Source organism: Protopterus annectens, chromosome 6.part0 (genome assembly GCF_019279795.1).
Source record: "Protopterus annectens isolate FY-2018-M chromosome 6.part0, PAN1.0, whole genome shotgun sequence".
Classification (NCBI taxonomy): Eukaryota; Metazoa; Chordata; order Ceratodontiformes; family Protopteridae; genus Protopterus; species Protopterus annectens.
Window position 1 is genome coordinate 1,093,626,999 of NC_056737.1, and position 25,276 is coordinate 1,093,652,274.

Consider the following 25,276-nt stretch of genomic DNA (forward strand, 5'->3'; position numbering starts at 1 on the left):
TTATCAGGCCCATGATTGAGTACAATGCCCCATTTGGTATGTACCTCACCCGGCACTTACAACAGCTGGAGAGATCCCAGAAGTACCTCACCAAGAGGATCTAGGGTCTCCAACATATGTCATATGCTGCCAGGCTAAAGAAACTCCAGCTCTATTCAGTAGCATACCGCCTGCTCAGAGGTGATCTGTGCCTGACGTACAAGGCCATGTCCAATCAGGAATTGATGGACATTCTCCACCTCAAAAAATCCAAATCCATCAGAACCACGAGAGCTAAAGATTTAAACCTCAGCACAAATATGAATAGGACATGCTGGAGGGACAGATTCATAACTCAGAGGCTTCCCATACTCTGGAACAGAATCCCAGTTCATGTTGGGCAGAGCCCCTCACTGACTCTCTTCAAGAGAAATCTTGACGAGTGGGTGGGAGATCGTAGGTTTACCCCGGGGGTCATCCCTGTGTCACTACTAGACAGAGGCACAGTAAACTAATTTTATTAAGTAAGGGGGTCTTCAATGTGTCACTACTAGACAGAGGCACAGTATTCTAAATCTATTCTGTACACTTTAGTACCACTACATGGGGTAGCGAAAGCCACATCACTAGGGCTAGGCTTATAAATGCCCCAGGGCAGATAGTTTCATAGTTTAGTACTAGGCTATGTAAGAGAGTAGTCAGGTAATGTAGGATCTTTTGAATAGGCATAGAGAAAGGGTCTAAGTTCTGGTCTTTGGCCCAAATAGAGAATCTAGTCCATTTGCTAGAATAAACCTTTTTAGTGGAAGGTTTGTGTGAGGCCAGAAAAATTTCATGAACAGGAGATGGGATGTCAGGCAGCCTGGCAATCACTGGAAATGGAGGAACCAAGCTGTGAGCTTGAGACTGTGCAGGTTCGGATGAATCAGTCCCCGAGGATGAGATAACAGGTCCTGGGAATGATCCAGGATTCACGGGCTGTGAATCAGATGAAGCCATAGAAACGGGAACCAGACTTGATATGGCCAGTAGGGAACAATGAGGATCACTTTGCTTTTCAACCTCTGAGCTTTCTGGAGAAATTCTGGAATGAGGGGAAATGGGGGGAAAGGCATACAGAAGATCTGGGGGCCAATCGTGTGTTAGAGCGTCCCTCGGTGGTTCCCCCTGAGGGGGGATCAAGGCAAAAGAGCTTCTGCATTTGTAGTTCAGAGGGGAAACAAACAGGTTACAGCAAGGCTTGCCCCAATGCTGGAAGATCCGGTCTGCTATTACAGGGTTGAGGCACCACTCGTGAGGCATCAGGATGTTCCTGCTCAAATTCTCCGCAATAAGGATGGAACTCCCGGGAATGTGCATTGCTATAAGAAAGCGATTGGAAGCTATCACCCAATGCCAAATCCTCATGGCTTCCTGACACAGGGAGTAAGATCTGGTACCGCCTTGCTTGTTGATGTACCAGACGACTGACATGTTGTCTGACTGAATTACAATGGTCCCTAAGGGTAGGGATGCATGGAAATCTTGCAACGCTAATAGAACTGCCCTCAGTTCCAGGACATTTATGTGCAAGTTGGCCTCGATGGGGGTTCAGGTGCCTTGGACAGTCTTTCCTTGGAAATGTCCCCCACCCTAACAGTGAAGTGTCCGTGGTCACTGTGGCCGTGGGTTGGGGAAGACAGAACGGTCGACACCAAAGATTCGTTTGTGGCTTTATCTACCATTTCTTCCTTGCAACGGTTTGCAAGGCATATCATGTGGTTGAGTGGGTGGGTTAACTACGATCATTGTGCGGAAAGGAGGCACAGCAGGATTCTCATGTGCAGTCTTGCCAGTGGTACTAACGTAATGGCAACTGCCATGGAGCCCAAGAGTTGCAGTACAAGACATCCTGGTACATATTTGTGAAGAAGAAGGTCTTGGATTTGGCCTATGGGGGGGAGGCTTGACAGGATGTTGCGTCGAAGACCGCTCCAATAAATTCCAGTGTCTTCATTGGGGACATCTGAGATTTGTCTTTGTTGACTGTAATCCCCAAGCGGAGAGCGAGACCTTGAGTGTAAGAGAAGCTGCGGACTAGTAGATTCCTGGTCGGAGCGGTAAGGAGCCAGTCATCTAGATAGGGAAACACCTGGAATCCTTGTAGTTGAAGATGAGCTACCACAACTGCCATACACTTGGTGAACACTCGGGGGGGCTGTCGAGAGACCGAATGGCAGTGCTCTGAACTGGTTAGTGACTGGCTCCCAGCCGGAAGAGGAGAAACCTCCAGGAGCGGTGATCCATCTTCATGTGGTAGTATGCATCCTGGAGGCCTATAGAGCACATCCAATTGTCCCTCCCTAGGAAGGGAAGAATGGACTGTACTGTGACATTCCGGAATTTTTGAGGTTTGATAAATTTGCTCTGTAGGCAGAAATCCGGGATTGGTCTCCAGTCCCCTGTCTTTTTTGGCACTAAAAAGAACCTCGAGTGAAACGGATCCTGTCTGGTCTGGTGGGACTGGTTGGAGGACTCTTTTAAGCAGCTTTTCTATTTCTAAGGCTGCTAATTCCCCCAGATTGGGTGGTACATCGGGGATTCATTTGACGGGTCTGGGAGTTAAATCGAATGGTATTTCGTAGCCTCTGGATATTATTCTCTGCACCCAAACATCGGTAGTAATAAGATGCCAGGCTGATAGATGCAGAGAAAAACTAACCCCGACTGCTTCCAGAGGAAAGCAATCAGACCGCTGCTCAGGAGTGCTGGTAGGGTCTGCCGGGAAAGAATCTCTGGTGCCCTGGTTACACGGATCCCCCACCCCGAAAGGGCATCTTCCATATGAGTTGCCCCCTCTGCCCCGGGGGGATTGTTCACCACGAATGTCACAAAAGGATTCTTGGGATTTTTTTGAACCACATCATTCCTCCCCTTCTGGTTCCTGGAGTAGGACCTCTGAGGTTGGAAAAGCGTATGCCCACAGCAGACAAGGTCTTTCCGTCTTTCTCAGTACATGCAAGTGTGTCTCGCACCTTGGGTCCAAAAATTGCAGATTCATAGACAGGTGCAATGACGAAGGAAGATTTCAAGGGGTCTGCGAAGTCACAAACGCATCCAAGCATTACGTCTCATGGCAACACCAGATGCGGCAGCTCAAGCTGCCCCCTCGGTGGTGTGAGATATCAAACACAGCGAGGAGTTCGAGATGGATTCAAGGGTAGCTAGCTGCGAGGCGACAGTGTCATGCACCTCATAAGGCAGTACCCCCACCAAAGAGGAAGACATTTCAGAAATTAGGTCTCTTTGAAGATGAGTAAAATGTGCCAGATAGTCAAGTGTCAAGTGTCCAAATGGCGAAGTTCGCTGAAGCCTAGGTCCGCGTCCCTAGTCTGGCCATGGTTTGGGACTCCCTGTTTGGAGGATGGACATTGGAACTATCTTCTGCCAGTTCCCTCTTGGTGGCTGCCGACACGACCATAGAATCAACCAGCGAGAAAATAGGTGCCGGACTAGGTACCAAGGTACGGACAGTCCAAGTACCACTCCAAAAAAGCAGGGTGGTCGGTGCAGATAGGGGAAACACTGCTGTCGGAGCTGAGACCGTATGTACTGAAGCGGACATTGGTACCGAGATCAGGGTGTATGCTGGAGGAGGATAAACAGGGGAAGATGTGGTAAAAGATTCCGAGCCAGGAGGGACAGAAGGTCTAGCTGGGATGGGCAATCCCTTAGATGCCAGAAGCTGGTCCACAACCCGCACTAGGTCTAGTTCAGAAAAACTCCTAGTGGATCTAAAGGAGGCTGCTGAAGGGGAATCAGGTTTTTCTAGAAAGGGGCTAAACCTCTGCCCCAAAAAAGGGTCATAAGTTGGAGAATATCTTGTCCTTAGCAGGTATTCGAGTTTTGGAGCCGAAGAAACTGTCAGCACGGTGGTCGGGGATGGTGCCAAGGTATGTACAGTTATCGGAGCCAACGTGGGAACCAAGGACGGCACCGAAGTCAGTGGTGCCATCGTTGGAACCAGAATAGGAGTGAATATCATGGTCGGCACAGAGGAAGAGGACACAGTGTCTAGTGCTGAAGAGGTCTGCGCTGAGGGTGCCAGCGAAGCATGGAGCTTTAATATGATCCACGCCCAAACAGTAGACACAATGGACATGTGTATCTGAGTTAGGCATTTTATGTCCAACACTTGTCACATTGCTTAAATCCCAACTTAGCTTTGTCTGACATAAGGTAACAATGCTATCCTATAGAAAAAATAAGGGAGAAAATACCAGTGATGTCATTTTAAAGAATACCACTAGTAAAAAGGGAAGGCCTGTCAAAGACAGGAGAGAGGGACAGTATAAAAAAAGAGTAAAACATTAAATTACCAAGGAAAAGGGTAGGAAATAGGCCTAGGTTATAGGGGACAGTGAGAAAAGGCTAACTTGACTAAAAAATTAGTAATTTTGAAGAAAAACTATCAAAATTAACAACTGTCTACTTAGCTTGAGAGAGATGGCTAATACGTCTGACTAGGAACGCAGCAAATGAGATCTGGAGTAACTAGGAGAGGGGCAATGTGGGTAGGTTCTTAGCTGAGAGTCTTTGGCTTGCGTGAGCTGGGAAATGGCTGTATCGGTTCCAAGGATGGAACAGAGGTCCTATCTGTAGTGAAAACACAAAAATTTACATCATCAGATTAACAATTTTAGCTAATCTCACCATTTTCCTAACTGAAGAATTACTGTTCCCCAGTTGAGTTACTTATAAAAGCAAGGCAAGATGCAGTGGGCGAGTGGTCTTTGTTGTCAGGTTCCCAAAACTGGAGTGCCGAGTGACTTCTGTCACATCTCTTTCTAGTATCTAAATATAATTTCAGTGCTGGCTATAGATGGACATCACATCTGGGTCACCAGATTCTGTGGCTTCCACTCTACACCTCTGACTAGAAGCTGAACCAGGATTTAGCACAAATGTGTCACAATACACATGTAGAGCTTTGCAAGACATCTGGATCAGTCAAACAATTCCAATACTTTCATCCTTCTGCAGAGACTAACCAGCCATTCTCTGGCTCCACAGGGTAGCAATTAGCTCATCACCAAGGACAATAAGAGCAGGACCCCAGCCCAGACATTACATCTCTCTGCTGCATTCAGGCTTGTGAGATAAAATCTTTATTGCCTAAACCAAGTCATTTAATTTCTGGCATTTTACTTAAGGTAAGATGAGCTTAACCCCTTCACTTCCAGCATCCTCTTAACATATATACATTTCCTCAGTTACAACAGTAAAGTCTGATATAAATGTTCATTTCTTTTCTGTCCAGCAGGACCCACTGTTGATGCAGTTTTAACACAAACATCTGTACAAATCAGTTTGATATTCAAATGACAAAATTCTTCACAAAACTGCAGCTAGTTATGCTGGCATATATATTACACATGCACTGCCCTACTCTCTCTGGCATAGCTGGCACTACCTCACATCTCTTCCCCCCTTTGAAGACTCAAGCTAGTTTCTCAAGTGACCTTGAAGAAACATTGCTTGAGAAAAAAGAGCTTATATGGGAACACATTAAATCCACACCCTGTCTCGAGTTCCCATCTGTACTGGCATTGCTGACCCCTTCCACTGAAACGTCAGTCTGAGCCTCACTGAGGAGGTCACCAGATCCCCCTCAGACCTACTCTCTCTGGTATAGCTGGCACTGCCTCACATCGTCACACCATGCATCGATTTACCTCCATCATCCCACTGTTTGAGAATCTGTGCAACAGAAGGCCCATACAACAGTTCAGAGATTAAAGGTAAATTCAAAATTCAGCTTTTTAAAATCAGATTACATAGCCAAGCACACAGTATTAATACAAAGGACAAAGCAGCATTTCTGAAAACTATATCTGCACATCTAAGTACACCTCTGAAAGCATGCCTCAAAACCGGAGTCAATTATAAAACAATTTCATTCATGTAAGACTTCTGCTCTGCAGGTAGGGAAGCAGCAAGTCACCCAAACTGTAAGCATGCTGCAAAATAAATTTCACCATACAGCCCTGATAATTTAATATTCTAAAGGCTAGATTACTAGAGAGGCATCCTTTTGCACTAGAAATCTAACTAGTTTTTCCTCTTAATGAGCATGCTGGATTAAATGAAGCCATGGATTTTTTTACTTGAGTAGGCAGCTGGGGAGACAGCATATGGATCAGAAGTCAAGTAGGACTTGTCATATCAGAGGAAACCCTACATTATCTCCAAGCCTTTTTTAGGGACTAGGGACTGCTGGAATAAATACTGGTATCCTGCAAGGAGCTTTATAAACATCTTTCAAGGCCAGCAAGTGTGTGGCAGGGTAGCCATAGAACAGGGCATCTCTCTCTATTGGGTCATACACCCTTGCTTGGCTCTGGGGTAGTTCCCGACTGCTCTCAGGCAAAAACATCACTAAATCTAGCAATCGACTGAGCAAATGTAAACACTTGCTTGGACTCGAACTCAGGTTCACCTTCTGAAAAATCAGAGTGAATGGACTTGATGTCACACAGGAAATCACAATTGTCATTCTCAGATTCCTCATCATTCTTTGAGACAAAATAAAGGTCTCTAGCTAAACTATTACCACCAAAATGAGCAGTCTGCAGAAATGTCACAGCCAAGGATATCGTACCAAAGTTATAAACAGCTATAATCTGATGATCCACTGTATGATGAAGCTTCTGTTGCTTTTTCTTGTAAACTTCAGTACTAGACAAATATCTCGGGAAAGAGTATCATGCCTGGCATGGGGTTTTGTACCTTAGACTACTCTTGCACTTAAAGGGTTTGGTTCTCTCATACTTGTGCCACATACTGGAACAGGCCAGGAGAATGTGTCTAAATACTGTTCCATAGTGGAAGGCAAAGTGACACAAGAGGGAGATGGGGCAAAAGGTAAATTCTCTGTGGGCCAAGCAGTGGCCCTTGCAGAATCACTAACTTTAGACTGAGGCATATTTGTATTCGGTTTTTGATGGGAGGGCTATCAGAGTTAGGATCCATCAAATCAGGGAAGCGAACACCAACCAGAATAAACTGACAGTACTGGATAATATTTCACAATAAGCAGTCAAAGTTTCTACTAATAAGCATGCCCCTTATATAACTAAACTCTGCCAAACTGTGCTATTATCACAAAAAATAATTGTTTGAAATGTGTTCAGAATGCTTTTCTAACAGAAGTTAGAATTTCCAGTATACAACCTCTAAACACCAAAGCAACCAATTTGCCAAATTAGTGTTAAAAATGGACTTTACTCACTTTAACCATGTTAAACTGCCAAAAAAGAACATTTAACAGCCAATTATTTTCTTGCCGGACAGTAAAATCTCCACAGCACATTCAGATCATTTAACTTGCAGTAAAGTCTAGATCCAGAAGTTATGTACTCACCATAACGTTTGATGTATGTAGTCCATCTCTCCTCACATTTTTACCCGTGGGTTTAGAGCTGAAGGTCGGCTCTGACTCGGCCATACGTTTTAGCTCAAAGTCTTTCTATTGGCTGGGCTAAGATGGTATCCCATGCTGCACTGCTCTCTATCCCCAGATCTAGTTTGCTACGAGCACCAGCACTCATTCTCCATGCATAACACCACCTAAGGAAAGGAAAAACAAACCAAGAATGAAGGGAACTCTGAAACCAGGCCTAACCTGCAAATCCTCCAGGATGGGGGAAGGAGGGGGGGTAAGTAAGAATGTGAGGCAAAATGGACTACATACATCGAATGTTATGGTGAGTACACAACTTCTCGATGTTGTGTAGTCCAATCTCGCCTACATTCTTACCCATGGGACAGCGTCCCCAGCACCTAAATCCTGGGAGGCTCAGTAGAAAATACTCCTGAGCACTGTGGAACCAAAGGTAGACCTGCCCCTAGATACCACATCTAACTTGTAATGAGTAACAAAGGTGTGAGGAGATGCCCAAGTAGCCGCAGAACAAATACCATCTATAGATAATCTGGCCTGAAAAGCTGTAGATGTAGATACAGACCGGGTAGAGTGAGCCTTCACCTGAAATGGTAAATCCCCCCCCGAGGTATAAATGAAAGAAATACAACTGGAAATCCACCTGGAAACATGACTTTGGAAACAGGAGCCCCAATTCTGTTTTCCGAAAATGAAACAAACAACTGATCAGATTTTCTGAGGTCTTTCGTTCTGTGCAAATAAAAACGTAATTGTCTGTGCACATCCAACTGATGAAATTTGAATTCTGCCTTGTTTGTGAACGGAGGAAAAAACACTGGCAATTCAATAAATTGGTTAAGGTTACTGATGCTACTTTGGGAAGAAAGGAGGGATTCGGTCTGACAGAAACCCTGTCCTTATGAAAAATCAAATAAAGGGGGTTTGATTGATAAAGCTTGAAGCTCCGAAACGCGTCTGGCTGATGTGATGGCTACCAAAAAGACAGTCTTGCAAGTTAAGAATTTTAAATCACAAGTGGCTGCAGGCTCAAAGGTGTGTGAAGTAAGACCCTGTAGAACAATGTTTACGTCCCAAGGCGTAACAGGTTCCGAGGGCAAAGTAACAAAGTGCCCTTCAGGAAAGCCTTACAGAGTCTATGTGCCGTTAGACTAGGTTCGTCTGCGACATGAAAGGTAGAAATCGCCGCCAACTAGACTTTAATGGTTGTGGCCGCTGAACCCTGGTTAAAAAGCATAGACAGGAACTCCAATACAGACGAAATTGGAGCTGTGTAAGGGTCAATCTTTTTGGCATGTACCCCGACTGAAAACCTCTTCCATTTGCTGTAATAAATCTTCCTAGTCGAAGGCTTATGACAGGAAGATGGAATATGAACCACCTCCGGCAAAAATTGGTGAAGCCTAACTAATGACAGAAGTGGAGTAGCCAGGCTGTCAACCGGAGGGTCCGAAGAGAGGGATGGAGCTGCCCTGACATGCGAGTCAGTAAGTCTGGTTCTGGGTCCAGAATCCAAGGAACATCCATGAGACAGGGATGGAGAAAGGGGAACCAAATTTGACGAGGCCAGTGTGGGGCAATAAGAATCATTTTGCTTCCCAAGGATTGCGCTTTCTGAATAACCTTTGACAGCAAGGGAACCAGAGGGAAGGCATATTGTAGACGGAGGGCCAATCGTGGAATAGATCGTCCCTGGGTGACTCCCCCTGAGGGGGGATCAGGGTAAAGTAGCTGCTGCATTTGGCATTGAGGGGGCTGGCAAAAAGGTCGCAGCAAGGCTGACCCCACCTGCAGAAGATCTGCTCTGCAACTTGACAGTTCAGGGACCACTCGTAAGGCATCAGAATAGCTCTGCTTAGCCTGTCTGCGATCACATTGGACTTCCCCGGAATGTGCGTTGCTACCAGAAAACGTTGGTAAGACACTGCCCACTGCCACACTCGCATGGCCTCTCTGCAAACGGGATATGGCTTGGTTCCTCCCTGCTTGTTCAGATACCACACCACTGATATATTGTCTGAGTGGATTGCAATAGCCCCGAGAGGAAGAAAACTCTGAAGTGCTCGCAACACTAGTAGCACAGCTCTCACCTCCAGGACATTGATATGCAGATGCATCTCGTGCTCTTGCCACGTGCCTTGGACTGTCCTGCCTAGATAATGCCCCCCCCCCCATCTGGGAGACATCCGTGGTCACTGTGGCAACCAGGGGTGCAGGAATGAAAGGCTCTCATGCATTGAGGTTGTCAGTGCGAAGCCACTAACAGATCCTGTTTGCACCTGTCTGTGAGTTGAATAGGGTGAGAAAGTGGAAGACATTGAAGAGACCACTGGGCGAAGGGTAGCCACTGAAGGAGCCTCGTATGTAAACTTGCCAGAAGGACTAACATAATTGTAGCAGCCATTGTTCCCAACAATTAAAGGACTCATCTTGCCTTCACTCTTCTCACAGAGAGCAAGGCGTAAACCTGTTGTTGTAGGACTCTGATTCTTTCCTGTGGTAGAAACGTCCACATGAGGGCAGTGTCTAATTCGGCGCCTATAAAAGTGACACGATGTGAGGGCAACAAGGCAGATTTTTCCCAGTTCAATGTGATGCCCAACTGTTGACATAGGTTGATAGTAGCGTCCCTGGTCTGAAGTAGTAGTTGCCTGGTGGTGGCAGTAAGGAGCCAGTTGTCCAGGTACGGAAACACTTGGAATCCCTGACGTCTCAAGTGAGCAGTCACCACTGCCATGCATTTGGTAAACACCCTGGGGGCTGTGGTGAGACCAAAGGGCAGGGCTCGAAACTGAAAGTTACTGGCTCCCAGCCGGAAGCATAGGTAACTTCTGGATGCCCTGTCCATCTTTATGTGGTAGTAAAAATCCTTGAGGTCAATGGAGCACATCCGCACTTCTTTTCCCAACAATGGGAGAATAGACTGCAATGTGACCATTTGGAACTTGGACTTTTGCACATGGGTGTTCAATCGGCTGGGATCCAAAATGGGTCTCCGGTCCCTTGTCCTTTTCGGCACCAAAAAGAATCTTAAGTCCCTAATCCGATCTGGTCTGAGGGGACATGTTGGATGGCTCCTTTTTCTAGCAGCTTTGAAACTTCTGAAGCTGTGTAATTCCTTTGACTGGGTGGAACATCTGGGATTTTCTTGATTGGAGGGGGATTTGACAAGGGAATGACATATCCTCCGGAAATTATTTGTAGAACCCATTGGTCCTGGGTGACATCTTGCCAGGCCTCCGGGTATAATGAGATTCGACCCCCCCCGACTGGCTCCGGAAACGCACAGTCGGGCCTCCCATCAGGAGCGGCGGTAGGGAGAACCACGAAAGGAATCGCAGTCTCCCGAGTTGCGAGGGCCTCCTGTGCTCCTAGAGCGGCATCTTCCTGAATAACCACCCCCTCCACTGCCTCTGGAGGGGGGGCTCACCTTGTGCACCAGGAAAAAACCTCTGTGATTTCTTGAACCACATTTTGCCACCCCTCTGGGCCTTGGGATGAGGCCTAGAGGGAAGGGAAAAACTGACTCCTACGGCAGACAGTTTTTCCCTCCTGCTCGCACCTAGTGAGAGTCTCTTTCACCTTGGTTCTGAACAAAGAGGAACCATCAAACAGGGCGTCGGTGAATGAAGACTTGAAGGCCGCCACGAAATGACAAAGGCACATCCAGGCCTGCCTCCTAAGAGCAACTCCTGAACAAACTTGCTGCCCTACTCGCTCCCTCGGCTGTGTAGGAGATTGGCCTCATGGAGGAGTTTGCAATAGAATTGAGGGTAGACATCTGAGCATTGACCTTCTGGGCCACCGCCTCAGAAACATTACCCGTGAGAGCATCTCCAAGCTCCTTTAGGAGATCTCTCTGGAGCAGTGTAGTGTGATAAGTAATTCAGTGACTGTAAGGTAAAGGTCGCTGAAGAAAACGTACGCTTCCCGTACCAGTCCACAGTTCTAGACTCCTTGTTACGAGGATGGACGGTGGAAGAAGTCTCAGCTAATTCCTTCTGGGTGGCAGCTGCCACCACCATGGCATCCAAAGGGACTCCCTTGGATAGAAAATCCTTGTCAGGAGGAGCAGACAAAAATTTATTGGGTCGCCTGGGGATTGGTTCCGCAGAGTCAGGGGTTTCCCACACCCTTTGACAAACCAAATCCAGAAGCTCGAAGGGTGGAGATACCCAGGAGGCGGAGGGCTGAGCACCAAAGGTCTTCAGGAAGACAGACTCCTCCTCGGAGAGGGCTTTGGATGGCCAGTCACCTCTTTGCTTCAAAATCTCTAGGATGTCAGAGAAAGAAACATCCTCAAAGGATTACCTAGGGGACCCCTCTGATTCCTCGAGGTCTGTGTCTGATGCGAGAGACTCATCCTGGGAATCTATGTGCTTCATCTTGCAAGTTTTCTTTCTGGGTGGCTCCTCAGGCAAAAACTCTGAGGGGCCCTCAGAAATATGGGGACCACTTGTGGGGGTACCCTGAGGCCTTGGGGCTCTGCTGTCCAGAGATACATGGCAATCAGAGACCTGCACCAGTGTTGTAGGGGACAGAGTGACCGACCTGTATGATGCCACTGATGACCTGGCCAGCGCGCTACGCGTGGCCTCGAAGGCTGGTCCTCCCGGATCCTTAGAACAACCAGCCTCTGAAGCAGAGACAGGAGTCGGACTTCCCCATGCCAAAGCGCCGAGAGGGAGACTAGGAGCCAAGAGGTGTCCTGAAGCCTCTCCCTCGGGTCCGACCAATGAATCCTGAGTCCTGAACCCCGTGGACGGCGCCGACGGGGTCGGAGCTGATGTCGGAACCGATAAGCCAGGAGGAGCTAAGGACATCACACGGAGCCGAGCACTCTGGCTCCGAAAGCTGAGATGTGCTCGGAGGAGGAAGTATCGATTTAGGTTGAGGGACTGGGTCGGAGCAGAGAACAATTTAGCTAGTACCGGTGACTGAAGAAGTCTCTGCACCACTCTATCGATGTCCATATCTGATAGGGTCCTGGAAGGAGATCGGGACCTCCTCTCTGAAGGGGACCTGCGAGCCTAATGCTAGGTGACCGGCTCTGAACAGGCTCCAAGAAAATTGGAGCCGAAGCAGGTTCCATAAAGTACAGTTTTGTACCTACCATAAATGTAGATGTCCGATAGGTATGCATCTGCAGTCATCACATATGGGTTTGTCCTGCCTCAGGCAGCCCTTCGGTCGGCCGGATTCCAAAGTCTGGGTCCGGCGTCGGCTGATGTCGCACTTTCCCCGACGTCAGAGCGCCTGGGGTATAAAAGCATCAGCCGACGCCATCTTCCTCAGTTTTTCTTGCCCCAGATGCCCTCTAAGGAAGGCTAAATTTGGAGAGATGCATTTAAAAATCCAAACATGCACAGTAATATAAAAACAAATACACCATAATAGATCCCCCCAGCTAGCTATAAGAGGGGTAAGTACCCAAGAAATACCACAGAGGGGAAGGAGGGAGGGTAAACCTGATTGCAGATGCATACCTATCGGACATCTACATTTATGGTAGGTACAAAACTGTACTATGTCCTTCAAGGATGCATCTGCAGTCATCACATATGGGTAGAATACCATAGCCAATCTGGGGTGGAGGAACTATGTAAAGGATGGTGTAGCTAAAATACCCTGCAGGACTGCCGTAGCAAAGCCTGCTCTGGATCTGGAATATAAAGGTAAATTTTAATGCTTGGCAAATGTATGCACGGAGCTCCATGTAGCAGCTTCTAAAATGTCCTTGGTAGCCACCCCTCTTAAGAAGGCTGTGGAGGTGGCTGTGGCTCTCGTGGAATGAGGTCTAATGTTAGCTGGCACAGATTTTCCATGAAAGGAGTAACAAAAACGAATGCAATTCCCTATCCATTTTGAAATTGTCTGTTTGGAAATTGCTTTTCCTTGTGTACCAGCAGCATAGGCTACCAACAGCTGGTCAGTTTTTCTGTAACTTTTAGTTCTGTCCAAGTAGTAGCGCAACTGTCTGTGTATGTCCAGGGTGTGCAGAAGTTTCTCCGCTTTGTTTTGTGGATTTGGAAAGAAAGTAGGCAAGTGAATAGCTTGGTTTAATGAAACCCTGGATACCACCTTTGGCATAAATGTAGGATTGGTTCTCAGTGAAACTCTGTCCAGATGAAAAATAAGAAAAGGCTATACTGCCATTAGGGCCTGTAACTCAGATACTCTTCTTGCTGAGGTTATGGCCAGAAGGAAGGCAGTCTTCCAAGACAGGAACTGTAGATCTGCAGATGCTGCTGGTTCAACGGGAGGCAGCGTTAGTTTTTCCAACACGAAGTTAAGGTCCCAAGTAGGTAGAGGTGGTTTCCTTGGAGGATTAATGTTTTTGATTCCTCTTAGAAACTGTCTTAGGAGAGGATGAGAGAAGACAGGTGATCAGTATTGTACTCTGCTGAAATTGCTGAAGCATGAATTTTAATGGAAGAGTAAGACAGACCATTGTGGAACATTTCTGCCAAATATTCCAGGATATGTGCCATGTTCATCACGGTCGCATCTAGGCCCTTTGTGGTGTTCCAAATGTGAAATCTTTTCCATTTTGCTGAATATGCATTCCTTGTGGAAGGCCGGCGAGCTTCCATAATAATCTTTCACTCTCTGGGATAGCTTATCCTGAGGAGGAGTCTAGGTATTTTCCAGGCTGTTCGTTGCAAGGTTTTCAGGTTGGGATGCAGAGTTTTGTAATTGTGCTGTGTCAGAAGAAGAGGCCATAGAGGAAGAGGCCATGGTTTCGTACGTGACATGCTCTTTAACAGTGGGTACCAGTGCTGTCTTGGCCAGTCCAGAGCTATCAGAATTACTTTTGGCTGCTCTGTTCTGATCTTCAGTAAAACCTTGGTCATTAATGGGAGGGGTGGAAATGCATACACTGTTAGAGTTCTCCAGCTGAAAGAGAGGGCGTCCACTTTCCATGCTTGTGGGTGGTATGTCCTCGAGCAGAATTTCTTCAGTTGATGATTGTGGGGGGAGGCAAACAGGTCTATGTCCGGCCTCCCCCATGATTGCGTTATCTGTAGAAAGATGTCTGGGTGCAGCATCCATTCGTGTGCATCCATGATATTTCTGCTTAAGCTGTCCGCCAGTATATTGTCTTTCCCTGGCACAAACTGGGACTGCAGCTGTATATTGAGTTTCAAGGAAAGTTCCCATAGATTCATTGCCAGTCTGCAAAGAGGGTAGGAATGGGTGCCTCCTTGCTTGTTTATGTACCACATAACTGTGGTGTTGTCTGTCCTTATTAGTAGGTGGCCTTGATGCAGAAAGAGTTTGAAGGCCTCGATTGCATGTATCACTGCCAGCATTTCCTTTTGGTTTATGTGCATGCGTAGCTCCTTTTGTGACCATAGTCCTTGAATACATCTGCCCTCCATGTGTGCTCCCCAACCGTGGTCTGAAGCGTCCGTAGTAATGGTTTGGCTGGCTCTTGGCTTGCTGAAGCGCAGCCCCCTGTTCGACTGGCTGGCTTGAGCCTACCACAGAAATTCCTTTTGGAGGCATGGAATGAGTGGGATCAAAGTTTCTAAGCTGTGACTGTGCCAAGTCCATAAACTCCTTAGGTACCATTGTAGTTTTCTCATATGCAGCCTTGCTTGTGGAATCAGAAGAATGCAAGATGCCATGTAACCCAGGGCCTGTAGGATTTTCCTTGCAGTCAGCTGAGTTTGTCTTGTCAGATTCTTGAAGTAATCCGGTAGTTGTCTTTGTTTTTCTTCTGTGAGAAAGGCCATTTGGGTGGTTGTGTCTAGATCCGCACCCAGAAAAGTTATTCTTTGGGATGGAACAAGTCTTGATTTGTGAATGTTGACTGTATATCCCAAGGCCTGCAGTAGGTGGATGGCATAATTCAAGTCCTTTACCAAAGTTTGTTGGCTGTCCTCTTGTATAAGGCAGTCGTCCAGATATGGGTATATTTGAATCCCCTGAAGTCTGCAGTGTGCAATTACTGATGCCAGGCATTTCGTGAATACACTGGGCGCAGTAGATAAGCCAAAGGGCAATGCTGAGAATTAATAATGCTCTGACCCTGCAAGAAATCTGAGGTGTCTTCTGCAACTTTGTCTGATAGGGACATGCAGGTATGCCTCCTTGAGGTCTAGAGTCACCAGCCAAGACCCCTTGCCCAGCATGGGAAGGAGTTGCTGTAGAGTCAGCATTTTGAATTTTGGCACAATGAGATAAGTACTCAGTGCGGACAAGTCGAGAATAGGCCTCCATTGATTTTCTTTTCTTGGAACAAGGAATAGTCTGGAATAAAATCCTTGGCCTTGTTCTGAAAGAGGAACCTTTTCTATAGCTTTCATTTGTATTAAGTTGGAGATTTGTTTCAAAGCCTCTGCCCTTTGATTTGGTGGCAGGTCTGGCATGCCTTTTCTTTTTGGCAATGTGTGAAAATGGAACCTGTATCCTTTGTCTATTATTTGCAGATTTGTCCCTTGTAATGCTGTGCCAATTTTTTGAGAATAAAGAAAGCTTTCCGCCCAAAGGTGCTTCTAATTGAGCCGTGGTTGGCAGAGTCAAAGCAAAGTCATTGAGTCTGTCCTTGTGCAGCAGTTGTAGGTCCTGCACTACCTCTCTGGTTGGGAGGCTGCCACTGACAGCCTCTGTAGGAGCCTCTAGCTTGCCCTCTACCTCTGGCACGCCTGTTCCTGCCTCTCTGAAATCTTTCTGTGTCCGGAAAGGACCAATTCTTGGTAGGCCAATTTCTGCTGAATCTTGGTGGTTGGACTTGTAGAAAATCTTTGACTGTTTGTACAGATTTTGCCTTTTCCTCAAATTTCTTTAAGACCTCTTGAGCAGTGGAACCAAATAACTTTTGCTTTTCCAGTGGAGCATCCAGAAGCTTAGCTTTAACATGGTCTGGCAGAGATTGTTCCTTCAGCCAAGCATGCCTACGTATGACTGCACCTGTCATAGCTGACCTACATGAAGCTTCCAATGCATCATAGCCACACTGCAAGAAATGGTTGCTAACCTGCTGGGAGTTATGTACCAGATCCTGAAGGGATTTGCGATCAAGGGGTTCAGATGAAGACAGTTTCTTATGCAATTCATTTAACAAATACTCTTGGTACTGTATCATATGAAATTGACAATTTAATGCCCTCATAGAGAGAGTGGCAGAAGTATACACTTTTTTACCCCATCTCTCTAAAGCCCTGGACTCCTTTTCAGAGGGGAGTGGGTTTTTAGTAGTGGCAGCTGCAACCCCTTTAGGGCCCTGGGAAATAGTTTCTGGATCAGCAGAGTGGGCCTTGTAAAGAAAATTGTGAGTCCGGGACCCTGTAATACCCATCAGGTTTGACAGGGGCCGGAGGAAGAGTGTCAGGGGTCATGCTAGACTCAGAGTACACATCATCAATGACATTCAAATCAGGAGGAATAGCCAAAGGTCTATGCTGAGGTAAATGTAGAAAGGTTCTTAATCTTTTCCTGGAATCAGAGAATTCCTGGCCCTGCCATTGGAAATGCTCTCTCATAGTGTGAAGGGTCTCCCCGAAGGATAGTTCTTCAGGAGGGGAGGCCAAGGGTATAGATTCCTCTGCATCAGAATCCTCGTAGGCCGAAAAGGCCTCCTCCTGGTAGTCCGAGTGAGCAGAGCCATCAGAGGCCTCCTCTGAGGAGTGGGGATCAGAGGGCTCAACCCTGGGCCTTTTGTCTAGAGGGGGTTGAGAGCCCCTGTCCGGATGGGGTTGAGAGCCCCTGATTAAGGAAATAAGGTCCTCTGCCAAGGTTAGGATCTGTGAACTAGAAGTGGGTCCCTAAGGAATAACCATGGGAGGCATAACTTTTGTGTGTTTAGCAGCTTTAGCCCTGGTGAATGCCTTTATGGACATGGATGCAGGAGGCCTGGCTGCACCATGTGCTGGTGTAGTTTTGTCTAGAGGAATGGTGTCGGAAGTTTCCAAGACACCAGTTTCTGAAGGAAATTCAATAACCAACTCGGCAGGGGCCTCCGGGGCCGAGGTTGTCGGTTGAGCGGTTTCGGAAGTACCAAGGACTCGGTTTCAGCCGAGACCGAGACACTCGCGGTAGGCCTAGCCGTGGTTTCAGCCGAAACCGCGGCCAGCATGTGTCGGTCCTTGTCTTTCCGTTTCTTTGCTAAATGTGAAGTCAGGGTCTCCGACGGCATTTTGTATGAAAAACTAGCCCCAAAAAACTCCTCTGCAAACTCCGCCCGACGTCTAAGAGTGCGTCGGTTGAAGGAAGCACAGGCTGAACAGGCCGAGACGTCGTGGTCTGGGCCTAAGCAGGGGAGGCAGTAAGAGTGGAAATCCTTATGAGGTATTTGTTTCCCACAAGTTAAACAATTATTAACTTTATCTGACATCGGCTGAGGCAAGAAAGAGTCCCCAACGAGTGCTTAGCTTTGAAGTCTTCGGTTAGCTGAATTACAGGAGCTGGCCGACCGGCACTTGCAAACTGCTTCTGCTTCGGGCACCACGTGGCAAGAAAGACGGAGGAAGATGGCGTTGGCTGATGCTTTTATACCCCAGGCACTCTGACGTCGGGGAAAGTGCGACATCAGCAGACGCCGGACCCAGACTTTGGAATCTGGCCGACCGAAGGGCTGCCTGAGGCAGGACAACCCATATGTGATGACTGCAGATGCATCCTTGAAGGACATCCACTGACACTTCCTGCGGCCCCGAGGATGTCGATGAAGACTTTGCTATTTTCTCCGGTGGCTCCAAGGAGACTGATGGAGCCGGAGATCGCTTTTTTGCTTTGGAAGATTTTGCCTTAGAGCTGGAAGCACTCTTCAGACCCTCCTCTAAGGAGGGTTTCAGAAGTCCCTTCAAAATCAATTTGTTCTTCCTTTCCTGAAGGACACGCGGGCTAAAGGCATGACAGAAACTACACGATTCCTGGAGATGAATCGCTCCCAGACAGTACACACAGAGTGTCCATCAGTAATGGACATTTTATAACTGCACTTGGAGCACTTCTTTTAGCCAGTGGGCTTATGCTCCTTAGTATCTTTGGACATAGTTAACCAACAGCAAGTAAATAACTAAAAATTAGACCAACGGTGAAATAGCCACAAGCACGGGAACAAGCCAAACAACAGACAGAACACCAGGGGCCCCGAAAAAAAGGGGCCCTGAGTGCTTGAAGCTCTGAAACTCTTCTAGCTGAAGTAATAGCTACCAGAAAAAGAGTCTTCCATGATAGCAATTTTAAAGAACAGGAGACTGCAGGTTCGAAAGGGGGAAGAATCAAAGAAGCAAGAACTAAATTTAGGTCCCAAGGAGAAGGAGGATTTCTTATAGGAGGTCTGAGAAGAAAACTCCTTTCAAAAAGGCTTTGCAAAGCTTGTGGGACATTAAGGCAGATTCAGAAATACCCACATGAAAGTTAGAAATAGCTGCCAATTGAACTTTAAGAGTAGAGGAGATGAACCTGCATGGAAGAGTTCAGCTAGAAATTCAAGGACTAATTGGATGGAAGCAGTGAAAGGATCTATGTCCTTTCCTTGAGCCCAATATGTGAAGCGTTTCCACTTACTCAAATAAATCTTCCGAGTGGAAGATTTATGGGAAGCTATCAAAATATCTCGAACGGAGTGAGATAATTGAAAAGCCTGGCTAAGGTTGGAACTGGAGGAACCAAGCAGTGAGGTTCAGAGAGGGAGGGCGATGAAACTGACCCGACTGATGGATCAAAAGATCTGGAACTAGGTCCAGATTCCACGGTCGCTCAATAGAAATCGATGTAGAAAGGGGAACCACACCTGTCGAGGCCAGTAAGGAGCAATGAGGATCAATGAGGCCTTCTGAGCGATAGCTTTCTGTATCACTTGAGAGATTAGTGGGAAGGAGGAAATGCATACAGAAGTCCCGGGGCCAAACTTGGACTAGAGCGTCTCTGCTGGGTTGGCCTGGTAAAGGGAATAGAGTGAAATATTCTCTGCACTTGCTGTTTTGGGGAGTAGCAAAAGATCGCAGGCTGACCCCACTTGAGGAAAATTTCTCTCACAACAGAGTCTTTCAGAGACCACTCGTGAGGCATGAGGATAGCTCTGCTCAACTTGTCCGCAATTTGATTGGACTTCCGGGGATGTCGTTGCTATCAGAAACCGCTGAGAAGAAATCGCCCATTGCCACAATCTGAGTGCTTCTCGACACGGGGTATGACCTGGTTCCGCCTTGTTTGTTGATGTACCACACTACAGACATATTGTCTGTCTGGATTGCAATCGTTCCCAAGGGAAGAGAGTCTTGAAGGGCTTGCAACGCTAAAAGCACTGCTCTCATCTCCAGAACATTTATGTGCAAGTGGCATTCGTTTGGTTGCCATGTGCCCTGGACCATCCTGCCCTGATAATGCCCCCCCCACCCGATCAGGGAGGCATCCGTTGTCAGGGTAGCAACCGGGGGGGGTGGAACAAAGGGTCTTCCCAACAAGAGCCGAGGGGAAGACATCCACCACGAGATGATTTTTGCACGCCTGCGTGATCATAATGGTGTGAGACATTGGAAGTTGCTGGTATGACCATTGAGTAAAGAGCATCCATTGAAGGATCCGCATGTGGAATCTGGCTAATGGAAGCAGAGGTATGGCAGCCGCCATAATTCCCAACACTTTCAAAACTAACCTGGCTTTGATTCTGTTGTTGTTGAAAAGGAGTGAGACCAGTTTGTGAATGTCTGTTATTCTCTGATGTGTTAGTCTAGAGACATGTCTACTGTGTCTAGATTTGCCTATGAAAGTAATAGCACGACAAAGCGACAAAACAGACTTTTCGCAATTTATTGAAATGCCTAACTTTTGACAAATGCGAAAAGTGTAATCCCTGGCCATCAGAAGGAGATGCTTGGTGGGAGCTGTGAGGAGCCAGTCGTCCAAATATGGAAACACCTGGAATCCTTGTCGTCTCAGGTGAGAAGCTACCACTGCCATGCATTTGGTATACACCCGCCCGCCAGTGGTGAGACCAAGGCCCAGGGCCGTGCACTGAAAAGGACTGGTTCCCAGCCTGAAGCGGAGGAATCTTCTGGGCGTCTGTTCATTTTATGTGATAGTACGCATCCTGAAGGTCTATAGAGCACATCCAGTTTCCTTTGCCCAAAAGGGGAAGGATGGATTGCAGCGTGACCATCCGAAATCTTGTTTTCTTGACTGATCTGTTCAAGATACTGAGATCCAAAATTAGTCTCCAGTCCCCTGTTTTCTTTGGAACTAAAAAGAACCTTGAGTAGATTCCGGATCCTTGCTGGTCTGCTGGAACTGGCTGAATTGCTCTTTTTGCAAGCAGTTTTGAAATCTCCAAAACCACTAGATCCCTTTGAAAGGGCTTGTCGGAGAAGGCTTCCCGATTGCCCTGGTTCTGCGGACCCCCCCCTGCCCCTAGGGCAACGTCTACCATTGTTATTCCCGCCTCTGCCTCTGGCGGGGAAACGACTCTGTGCGTCAGGCGAAGTCCCTTGAGATTGTTTACGGAACCACATCTTTCCACCTTTCTGGCCTTTGGGGTAAGGCCTAGAAGGAGTAGAAAAACGGTCTCCGACGGCAGAAAGGGTCTTGCCATCAGTTTCGCACCTAGTCAAGGTTTCTTTCACTTGAGGACCAAAGAGATGATCCATCAAGCGGGGAGTTAGTGAAAGACATCTTGAAGGGTCCAAAATTGCATAGCCGCATCCAGGCATGCCTACGTAAGGCCACACCTGTCCCTGCGGCTCTACTGCTCCATCAGCCGCGTAAGAAAGAAGGCATGGAGGAGTTGGTTATGGAGTTAAGGGTAGCCAGCTGCGTGTTCATCTTATCTTGAAAACCCGCAGCTGTATGGTCCTTAACATTTCACTCGCTTCCTTGATCAAGTCCCTTTGAAGGCGAGTAAAATGGCATAGGTAGTTCAGCGACGCATGGTAAATGTCGCTGAGAACATCCGCTTCTGTACCTGTCCATGGACCCAGATTCCTTGTTAGGTGGATGGACAGGTACTGAAGGATCAGCTAGCTCCTTCTTAGTGGCAGCAGCTACCACCATAGCATCCACAGAGACTCCTTTGTCAAGAACTGTTTGTCTGCTGGTGCGTTATGAACTTGGAGGGTCTCCTGGGAGTGGGGTCCACTGAATCAGGAGCCGTCCATGCCTTCTTAGCAACCACCTGCATGAGGGGTCAAGGGGGACACCCAGGAGGTGGAAGGGCGAGAGCCAACGCCTCAAGATACACAGATTCATCCTCCGAAGGGTTGAGGGCTGGCCAATTTCCCTCTTCTTCAGGATCTCTAGAATGTCTGCAAATGAGACATCTTCAGAAGAGGAACGGGGTACCCTCAGAATCATCTAAATCTGTGTCAGGCGTGATGGACTCAGGTGAGTCAATGTGTTTCCTCTTACACTTCCTCTTCGAGGGGCTCTTCTGCCAAATCAGGAGAGGCCTCTGAAGAGGATGAAATCCCCACAGGGGTTCCTGAGGAGCTGGCTCTCTGCGGTCCGGGATGAGGGAGTGAGTCGACTTGACCTGAGGCACCGTGGGGAGGCGGACGGAGCCGACTGTGGAGTAGAGCCAGGCTCTAACACACTCCGCATGACCTCGAATGCACCCCTGTCAGGCAAAGCCAGAGGTCCCGCTCCGGCTAAGAACCTCCCTCGGCACCGACAGTGATGGCTCCGAGGCCGATGTCGGAGCCGAACTCACCAGCGCCCGAAGCACCGAGGAGAGGGGGGTCGGACAAGGGTCCGATGCCACTCACCCTCGGAGCCGGCGAGGAAGTCCGGCGCCGAGATTCTTCCAAGGAAGAAATCGGGCCGCAGCGGAGCCGAAGACAATTGTATCGGCTCCGGCGCTATCACAGTCTCGGTTCCGCGACCCGGCTCCAAGCTCAAGAGAGTCGAAGGAGGAATATATTGATGGACCGGGGCAGGCATCGACTGATGAGTCGGGCTCTGAAGCATCTGGGCCAGTGCCTCGGACTTAAGAAGTCGACTCACTACCCTCTGAAGGTCATGATCCAACAGCCTCGATGACCTAGAGGAGTGAGATCTTTGGCTCCGTTCAGACAGCAGGGGAGATCCTGGAGCCGAATGAACGGAGCCAAGGGATGGTGACCTGGACCTCTTCCTAGTTGTCGGCTCCGAAGGTCTGGTCGGAGCCGACACGGGAATTTCTAATACCTCGGCTCCAGCCGGAGCAGAGGGAACCACAGAAACTGTGGACTGAGACTCATCGGCTCCAGCCGGAGCCGATGTAGACAGAGGTTTAGAAACCTTAGGTCTCAGCTCAGTTGTCGGAGCCGAAGACCTAGATGCCTTAGAGGGCTTCCTGTAGATACAGAAAGGGAATCCTCTGGCTTGAGTAAGCCCCTTAAAATTAACTTATTTTTCTTTCCTGCAGGACCCTGGGGCTGAAGCCATGGCACACAGCACAGGAGTCCTGCAGGTGCAAAGGTCCCAGACAGTAGACACAAGAGTGTGAGCGTCTGTCAGAGACATTTTCTGACAGCACGCATCACACTTCTTGAATCCGGAGACCCTTGCTTCTTTAGACATCTCCAAAGGTGTAATCACACACACAGTCACAAACACACTAATTACACCCTGTCTAGTTTAAATTATAATAAACCACTAACTAGGTTTTTAAATAAGAAAAATAACACACACACTCCACTAGGAAAGAAAAAAGGCCTGTAGGCCCAAGGGAAGAACTTAAAGTTCTTGAGGGAAAAAAACAGGAATTTTTAAGAAAGGGGATAAGAATTCCTCTAAATTAAGGGAAATAAGTAAAAATATTAAAATTAAAGGGGTTTTAATAGACTAACTTCACAAGAAAAGTCACTTACCAAGAACCGGTAGAAAACCAACACCTCGATAGCTGTAGCGGCAAACGAGATCTGAGGTAACTCTCGCCTAGCATTGTGGGATATAAGGGGAGCCTCGAGCCGGTGGAACCAACTCTCGAGCTTTTAGAGTGGCAGTGGAGCCGAGGTCGGCTCCGAACCCATCCAGCAAGAATGAAGGCGAGATAGACAACTTAACATTTAATTTTTAACTGGTTTTATTTAAATTCATTCTGTTAATAGGGGTTGGCATAGTTACTTAATGGATTAATTATGTGAATTCATCAATTTAGCATGGTATAAAATGGAGTGAAGTATTATAGGTTATCGGATGAAGTTCACACTGTTTGAACGAAAGCGCTCATGTGGTTTTAACAAAAGATTTTTCGACATTAACTCATTACAGCCGAGTGCTTCTCCAGGTGTTTCTGCAGTTACCTTCTACTGCGCCTCTAGGCGTCAAATATTGCTTGTTCATGTTAGCATTAATAATTCCAAAACCATGCTACATACAAGGTATCAGAATATTTTCTCCCCAGGCCTCTGCTGAAAAAGGGTTTCAGCTCAGTCAGACATTCCCGGTCTACAAATGCAAAATAAATAAATATTTTATCTTGAAGTGAACATGATGGCAAACACAATTTGTACTGATATTTGACCTCTGTCAATCAGCATTTGTTAGAACTGTAAGATGATAACTTTATTTTTTAAAGGCTCAAGCCACCCCCACTGGGAGTTAAAGGTACATACTCAAAAAAGCTGTGCTGGAGGGAATGAGTTAATGTGGTTTTAATAAAAGAATTTTCACCATCATATTGGACTGTATTGGATTTTCACCTGCATTTCGTTTCCTTTGGGCTGGTTTGTCGTTTTTATCAGTTTGTGGTGATCTTTTTGCTGTGGACTTCAACGGTTTCCTCAAACAGTAAAACAAGCATTCAACAAATATAAAAGCCAAATAATGCTACACTCAGAAATTCCTTCACAAATTACTGTAAAGACTGACAAAATATTATAATAAATACGTAATTTAAATAAATAAAAAGAGAATAATAAATCTAATAATAAAAATGAGAAGAAGGGGGTCCCCAAATGGGGGTCATAGGATGATACTAGGCTATCGGCCCTAGGGACTATAGAAGCCTAGCCATAACAATTCCCTGGCTATTTCTTCCCACACTATTTACTTCCCTGGGCCCCTGTCTAGCAGGGCGACTGACGTGATCCCTGGGGTGAATTTCCTTTCTCCCATGCAATCATCAAGGTTCCTTTTGAAGAGGGCCAAAGAGGTGCTCTGCTTGACATGTATGGGCAGTCTATTCCAGAGTCTAGGGAGTCTCTGGGTCAGGAACCTATCCCTCAAGCAGGTTTTGTTTATTGTGATGACAAGCTTTAGACCCCTGGAGCATGTGGCTCGGAGGGATTGGGATTTCTTTAAGTATAGCATGTCCAACAGCTCTGGGTTTGACATGGCCTTGTATGTTAAGCAGAGATCGCCTCAGAGTAGACTATATGCGACAGAGTATAGCTGGAGTTTAAGGCGGTCAGCATAGGACATCTGCTTTAGGCCTGCGATTCTTTTAGTGAAGTATTTCTGCGGCCTTTCCAGTTGTTGCAGATGTCTTGAGAGGTACATACCAAATGGGGCGTTGTATTCTATAATGGGTCTAATGAGGGATGAGTACAGTGGGACAATGACCTCCTTTTTTCTGGATGAAAAGCCCTTAGTGATGTGTGCCACATAGAAGGATTCCCTGACTGTTGTGGCGATGTGGTTATTGAAGGTGAGACCACTGTCCACATGTGTCCCTAAGTCTCTTATCACACCTTCAGTGTTTAGTGTACTGCCACCTATGTGGTAATTCACGGGTACATGTTTTTTCCCCAAAGGGGATAACTATACATTTCTTGGCATTGAGCTTGAGCCCACGACTCTGGCACCAAGCATCTGTTTCTGTAAGGCCCTTTTGTAGAGTATCGACATCATTTGGGGATTCAATAATGGCTCCCAGTTTGCAGTTATCTGTGAACTTTGTTAGCCAGAGTCCCTTAGTGTTGGCCTGTA